Here is an 8,420-nt window from a genome sequence, read left to right as displayed (position 1 = left end):
GCGTGAAAGGTTCCTCAGCCGTGTTGGCAGACCGCAGGTAGTGTGTCCTTAGTGGTGTGATTGTAAAAATTTCCCGTCTCAAGTGTTCCGTACGCTTTTTCCTTCATCTGAACCTTTTTGATGTTCAGCAGGCTCTCTTGTGCTTCTAGGGTGGACCAATGTACTTTAAACGTCTATTCTGCTTGTTTCTTGCTGTTCCAGAACACCTGTTTTTTTCATCCTAATATTATTTTTTCAACAGTTTTGTTGGTCTGTAACAAGTAATACTTTTTACATGTTTTTTATGGCATGTATTGAAGGGAGATTGGATTGTCATCACTAGTAGCTCTGGTTCTTAGTGAAATTTGGACCTTCTCTTCTTCAGAATATGAACTAAGTGCAATGAACAGTGCAACGTCCTGCTCCAGAACCATGAAAGCTGAAGGAAAGAAAGCACATTGTAAAAAGTTATATTATTTTGCCAAAGTTGTAATAAGCTGTAAAGTCAAACACCCGGAGATTAAGAAACTCCATATTTAATTTGCTTTTCCACATTAGTTACTTGTATAAACATATATGTTTAAGAAGGTGTCTGCCAATTTGACATTTTTGCTGCTTAGCAAATGGACTGCAGATAAGATTTCTTCCTTTTCTGCTCATTCAGTGCAGATACAGGTCTCGTTTATTGCTGTTTGTTACCAGTCAGGCCTCAGGCTACATATGATTTTAACAATTTAATGGATCTCCAGTCAGGAAAAAAATCTTATAAGGTTGTTTTGGTTTTTTTTTTACTATGAGGGAAGGATCAATACTTAATTAGTGTCTGAAATTTTTAGTTCAAAGGTTACCAAGTTAATATTGGAAGGTTTTGAGAATACTGAGGAATGCTTTTGATGCTTGTATTCATAAATTCATCCATGATACAGGGCAGGGAGTATGGTGTAGTCTGCTGAATTCTCATGTTGTTTAAAAGACACATCTTGCATCTCTATAAACCAGGTAGATGTCATTCATCAAATTCATAAAGAAAAAAAAAAAAAAATCTTCTCATCCTTTTGCTTTTTAAAACAGACCAGAGTAGAGCTCATTTTGGTTTGGGTGGTTCCTTGAGCTAGTGTTTCAGGGTTTATCTTTCAATACAAACCCATTTTTAGTCTTCCACATGCATCTTTCTGAATTAACTTTTTGATGTTATTTTTTGTTTTGTTTGTTTGGGAGACTTCACCTCTCATGGAATTGGAGGAGGTTCAAAAATAGGAGTTATACTTAATGAGAGCCCTGTCCAAAGATCAGATGACCTTAGGCCAGGTTTTCCACTTTAGTACAGCTCACCCCTCCCACCCCCAAAACCAAACAAAACATTTGACTGCCAAATCAGAATACAACACACAAATCTATCTGTTGTGAAACTCCTGGTTTCCTTATCACGTATTGCAGAGGTAAGGGCTGGAAGACAGAGCTATGTGAGACTGGCCAGTCAGTGGCTGGCTGCAGATACAGCTTCTCATCTTTTTGTTTGTTTGTTTTGTTTTATTTTTGTTTTGAGAGAGAGAAGCTGAGATTCATTGTGTTGTGAATTCATCTTAAATGCCTGAAATTACTATTTTTTTTTTGGTTGGAAATGTGATCCTTAAACAATTCTTGGGGTTTAGAGTCATCAGGAGGCTTGAATTTTCAAAGTTTTTGTACTTTTTCAATTGTTTCTTTTTTCTTGTAAATCTAAGTAATATGGTCTGTGTATACACTGAAATCAGCATCAACTGTGTGAAAAAGTCATATAAGCAATGAATGATCAATATTTACAATGCTACCAGATACTTATAACAGTTTTGTGACAATGCATTGCTTTGTATTTTCTTAATGCAGTGTATTTATAGTGGGTATCAAATGGAATATATTGCTGAAAGGAACTGCTACAGTGTGGTACCAAAGATCTATTTTAATCAGTGATGGGGGTTTTTTTGTCTGCTCTTTTCTGATGAGTGTCTCTGGATTTTGTGTTTTAGCTCTAGTAATTGTGAAGTAAGTGGTGATACCTTGAGGACAAGTGTGAACCAGAGCTGAGTATACAATCCAGGGTGCAAAGAAGGTTCAGAAACCTCTACATTCAGGCAAAAATTATTTCACACCTAGCTGTAGTTACACTTTGAAGTGAAGTCTGCTTAAATGCAAAGGAACAATTTTCTTTTCCTTGAGAAGAAAGAAACAGGTTTAAAAATTTACAGAGTAATTAGATTTTCCAGTTCCCTTGACCTACATTTATTGCTGAGATTAGAAACTGCAGTGTTCAATAACTATGTTCTGGCAAGTTTTATGTGACTTTCTTTGCCACTCTTAGTTTATTATGGTTAATAAAAAAAGAAATATTTGCTTTGGAGGTACTTTTAGTCCTCTACTTAATATTTGCTCTGGAGAGGAACAGATACCTAAGATTTTTTGTCACCTCTTCAAATAGCACATCCAATTAATGACTTTATGTTAGGGAAACCAGTGTCTTTAGTTATTATTCTAGGTGATCGTTTGCTCTGCCACATTTGTAACATTTTTTTATTACTCAACAGCTAAACCAACACAAAAAACCCAAAGTTTAGGAGCAAACAGTGTCTTAAGAATGCATCCCTCTAGTGCTGCCTAGCATGGGCTTTTGGAATGATAGGTCCTCTTTCAGTGGCTCTGAGGCCAGGTGAAAGGCTGCCTGGAGCTGCAGCCTGGTCATCATTTCAGCAGAACCTGCAGTAACTGCAGTGCTGAGGCTGGAAAGGTTAGCCTGACAGCCAGACTGGTTAGCAGCTTTGCCAAAACTAGAAAAAAAGTCTTGAACATATTTGAATTTGGTTTATGGAAAATGTAAGGATTCATTTGGTTAGTTCTTATTTAAGTTGATTTACTCCACCAAGATGATACAATAGAAGGGAGCAGTGATTCTTCTGAGATTTTATATATTTGGCAGGAAAAAAATTACTTTAGGTAAGCAAGCAAGTGCCAAGCTAGCTTCCCTGCAGACTTAAAATATTATCTTTTTAATGATTTAGCAGTTATGAAAATGCCAGCATTAGTCTTAAAATAATTGTAAGTGCCAAAAAGTATGCAAAAGGCTTGCCAATTCATACATGCACTCTCTTCTGGTAAACACTGAGCAGGAAGAACTTTGAAAAATGGAACACTTACATATTTCTAAATCATGCTGCTACATAAAGAAGCTTTTATGAAGTAAGTCCCACGTTATCTTTTCCCTTAGAGCCAGATTGTCACCTGGCTGTTGTCAGCTGCACTTTGAAGAGAGTACACATACATGCTCACTATAATAGGAGTTGCATTCACATCCACAGGGCTCCCTAATTTTCAGGTGAATCTAGACCACTGCTACAGGTGCCAACAATTTTTTTCCTTTGGTTTATTGTTGTTGAAAAACAGGTATGAACTGTATGCAATTACACTGTTACTGTCTGCCAGTCCAGCTTTATAATCTCGACTTTTATCAAAAAGTACTGCTTTGATGTCTGGTAAAAGTGACCCTGCCAGTAAAGATAGGGATTAATATCAAATGCTTATGAATGGGGATGAATAATAGTCACCATTTAATAGAAAGGAGGAATCAATTAAATGCAATTATGTTCATTTGGATGTAGACATCTGAGCATGTTTAATTTTTATGTATTTAGAGAACTGTCTATTTTTTGTGTTCAGTGAATTGTGATTGATTTGTATTTACTTAAAATTGAACTTTAGCAAAATAGAAAAAGTACTACTTTACATAACTGTTTAGCATATATTATTGGGCTTCTGTGATAAGGTTGTTTTGACAATACTCAACTTCATTCAAAGTACCTGAAGAAGATTTTTTTGAACTAATACAAAATTCTTTTATTTTTGTCATAGAGACAATCCAAAATCTGAAGGATTTGTCCAAATTCCATGAAATAAATAAGTAGAAATTAAGGTCACTGTTACATATTTTAGATTTTCTGTGCGATTATGTGATTTTAAATTTGGTGTTAAGCTCCTAAGGCCATAAAGCTTTGTTAATTGTATCTCCTGTTTTTTATTTTTAAAGTCATAAATATTCCTCCCATGAAAGGTGCATTTTTCAATAGGGTCCTTAGTATTTTGTCCTCTTTAGTTATGAATTTATTGCCATAACACTTTTTAAATTCAAGTTTTGATTTAATTCTGGTAGTAGGTTACTTATATTGCGAGTGGGTGTAGTTGGGAGAGACTATATGACTTACTTACAGGCTTGTTCAGTGATAAAGTTATGCCTTCTAAGTGATTGCAATGAAATCCTGATTTATGTGCAAAGAAAATTAGAAGTGTGGCTCCATGAAGATTGTGATAGTATGGGGTTCTTTGTTGATCCCCATTCAGTTTCCTGGATAAAAAAGGACAAAATATGTCTAGGAGTTGAGGAGTTCGGCTTATTGGAAAAATAGGACTTCACTTATTCAAAGCTGTTAAAATACCCAAATAATTTTGGAGGTCTACCTGTGGTGAAGATGTTATCACTCGCAGAGCAGCAGCAAGCCTGTAATAAATACCAGCTGCTCCAGTGTCCTGGTTTGATGTACAGAGGAAATTGGACCATGAACTGAGTTGCCAAGAGATGGACACATGTTCTGCTTGGCTAAATCTGTGCAGTATGTTTTCCAGCCATGGGCTGAGAGGAAGAGTTTATAGTGGCCTTACATCAAAACCATGCAGCTCTTTCTGGCAGAACCTACTTACTAGAAGCCAGGTTAATAATAAAAGTGTAGCTGTATTATTATCAGGTGCATCAGAAATGGAAGAATAGAATGTCATTTACGCAATCTTCTTTCCTAATCTAGCAAAAGTCTTCTTGGCTAGACTTGGCACTCAAGTCTCATAGAACAGGTTATTTATTTATTATCTTTATTTTGTTATGTTTGTGTAGCCAGGTTACTGACTATTTAACCCTGTCTATTTCTCATATGATTTTACATAAATTTAGCAGAAGAGTTTGAATGACAATGCACATCTTTTTTGACTGTAGAAAAATGTAATTTGTGGCAGAAACACTGGGGGCTTGACCAAGGTATGTTTTATGAGGAAATGTGCTAAATAGCATTGGAAGTTATTTTGTGTACCTTTGAGTTGAAGAAACACTTGCGATAATTACTAAAGCTAATTTCACGTGAGCAGTAAACACTTATTAAAATTTGCTGTTATATCTGTTAGAATTTCAAAGGTAAATGGAAAAAATGATTACTGCAATGGTGTGTTGGCAGAGAGGGCAATAAAAAGCCCTGAGTGCTCCTCTCCATGTTTTCATCTGAAGACTTAATTCCAAAAGGGTTTAGACTTAATTCCAAGGGTTCTTGACCCTTACACATTTAGTCAGGCTTAATGTTTCTTGTTGGAAGCTACCTTTAAAAAAGAGTAGATAATAAAATCATGGAATCATTTAGGTTGAAAAATACTCTAAAATGCTGATAGATACATACAACAGTATGGGTGGAGCAGATTTATAATAGGTAACCCACAAATTTTAATCATAGTTAGTCATTGTCATCTTTATGACCCATTACAAGACTCTTAAGATTGATTATGGGCTACTTGAAAACATCCAGATTCTACGGGAATGTTTGATGACTGAATGCCTTACTGGCTTTGGAACCAAATTGCAGTGGGGCCTGGTATTATCACTTATATTTCAGTGCTTTTGTTTCAGAGTGTGGTTTGGCTGCTGTTACTAAATATATGCAGCAGAGCTGTTTGCAATTTAAGAGTTGAACCTCCTGGTGTTAAGAGGCCAGCAGAAGGTAGCATTTAAGCTGTGCCTGAGGGCTCTGCTGAGGTCAAAGGCACAGATGTGTGCCTGGTTTGTTTTTGTGCACAGAAAATCGTGCAAGGACAGTCTGTGGGCAAATGGAAGATTTGCATATAAATGTACATGTTGGTAGCAGTAGAAAATCACTCTGGTGGCTCTGGATTTTAGCCTAGTGATTTCTGTATGCTTTGGGTTCTGTTGCTGAACTTCTGAGCAGGTGAAACATGTTTTCTGTGTCTGGCCACAAAAAAATGGTTTTGATATGGGGGATGGATTCAAACATGAATATGTTATTAGAGCTAGCCAGCTTCAACTTCAGTTTTACTGAAGAATTGTATTTATCTTGACAGATTGTATCCAGAAAACTTTCCAGGGCCTGTGAGATAGAATCTGTACAGGTGGACAGAATCTCATAGAATCTGTACAGAATCTGGTCAGATGGTTGGAGCATTGAGACCCAGTAAGCTCCAAATTAGGAAAAGCCAAGTAGGGTACTTCTTGTTGTTACTCTGACAAGTGCTCCGAGTGCTTTCCTTTATTGCACAATCCACATGAATTATTTAAATATCTGCATTTATTTAAATTAAAATGGTTTAAATTGCATATTTTGATAACTATCTATTGAAACTTGTTCCTTTTTGTAAATATTTTTCCTCTCATACAATTAGTATGAGAGTGGTCCACTATTTGTGTGTCAGTAGTCTTGAGAAGCATTCACCAATTATATAGTTTTTCTTAATAATAATTTCAATTTCCCAAATTTTAGGAAGATGGAAGAAAAAAAATGCACTTATACAACAAATACAGTTACACAGAATAAAATCAAGTTTTCCTCCTGGAGTTTCCCCAAAGTTAGCATATCAGGCTTTAGTTACTACTTTATAATAACTATTGTTTGTTTCCAGAAGAAGCTGAGTAAATGGTTACTGAACTTTGTCCTGAGAAACAATAAATGTGGACAATTTCAAACCAAAGACTGGGGGTGTTTGATTCTGTAATTCAACTTGTCATTGAGCTGTCTGTTAACAGCTTCACACCTTTCAGGGCCATGATGCTCAAGTTTTACTATTGATAGGCAACAACTGTTAAAATAGTGATGGCAGTGGTATTTACATCAAAGTATGCTGTAAAGTAATACCTTTTCTATTGTTACAGCTTGTAAAGCTGAACCACAGTAAGAGTTGATCTGTCTGTTGTTTTATTAAAGTTCCCTCTTTCCTCAATTTGAGATGAAATCCAACAGGTTTGGGTTCTTCCACAGAATAAAAATATTTTCTATTCTGGTAATAAGTGTTTCTCAGGAAGAAGAGAAAAGTTTTGTTATTGTTTTAGGATTTATCTGGTCTGCCTGTTGCTCATATTGATAGACAGTGCCTCTTCAGGTTATAGCCTTGTCTGAAGTCTGCTTTTTAGAAATGTTCTACCTTTGCTGTATTACTTCATTGGTTGTCCTATTAAATTAAATAACTGACACAACAAATTCTGTTCTTCCATCATGCTTGTGCGAGCTTTGTTAAGTTTACTTCACTGACTGCTACATAGAACTGTTCATGTAATCTTAGCTGACTTACATTATGACATTGTAGCTCTGTCTTTAAGATTTCCCAAAATATTGTTTTCAGCTTTATCTCAATGCTCCCTTACTTATGTGACTGTGAGTTTTCAGGGATGCTGCTGAGTTCATCTCATTCTCAACAGGTAAAGTGGAGTGTAGAGGGCTTACAGTATTTTAGCAGTATTATTATGCATATTTAAATTAAAATTTGACTTTATAAAGCTTCATTTTCCATTTAACATAAATTTTAATATTACTTTGTCTTGGATAAAGTAGTAATAAATTAGTAAAATTTCTGATTAATTTAAAAATGATTATTCTGAATGAGTACTTAATATTTTGACTGTGGAATAAGGGTAGGTGAAAAAAAAAGTAAAATTTCTTAAAAGACAGTGTATCTCCATAAATTACATGTATATAAATGAAAACTCTGGGATAAGGATTTAGGGTACACTTTAATTCTAATTTTAGTAGCCAGTTTTAACATTTCTCTCAGGATGGAAAAGGGTGAATTTTCATATGATTTTTTGTATTATTTCCTGAACTATACTTTTACTATTTTAAAGAGTTTAGATAAGGCATCTTTATATAGGGAAGAAAATTCTGGCAATAGCAATGCATTACTGGAAGCATAAAAGATGTCACAAACAACATTTTCTTTTTTTTCCTAATGACAATTATAGACCTGATTTATGTGGTTCAGTGTTTGTCACTCTTTCCTTCTGCCTGAATAATGACCACTAATCGTAGGGAAAGACCAAAGATCCCATGGATTGCTGGTATTAGCAGGAAGCTTGTAAGAATGATCCACCGAGGACAGTGCTTTACTACAGATCTTGTCAATTTGAGTTTTAAAGGAAATGAAGATATTGTGGTTTAAATTAATTTGGAAATAGGATTTGGAATTTGACCGAGGACAAATCTGGTTTAGATTGGTTAGAAGGTGTAGGGTTCACAAGCCATATCCTGATTATGGAAATGCTAAAAGATCAGTTGTACTTGTAACTGCAAATTTGTTGCTGTTCAAAGTGGTGACAGGTCTTTCGAAATCATCTATTAGACTCAAGATACTTGCCTTGAAATGTGGCTGAAACCAGATTT

The sequence above is a fragment of the Serinus canaria genome, chromosome 1A (genome assembly GCF_022539315.1).
Source record: "Serinus canaria isolate serCan28SL12 chromosome 1A, serCan2020, whole genome shotgun sequence".
Classification (NCBI taxonomy): domain Eukaryota; kingdom Metazoa; phylum Chordata; class Aves; order Passeriformes; family Fringillidae; genus Serinus; species Serinus canaria.
Note: the sequence above shows the minus strand (reverse complement) of the source record.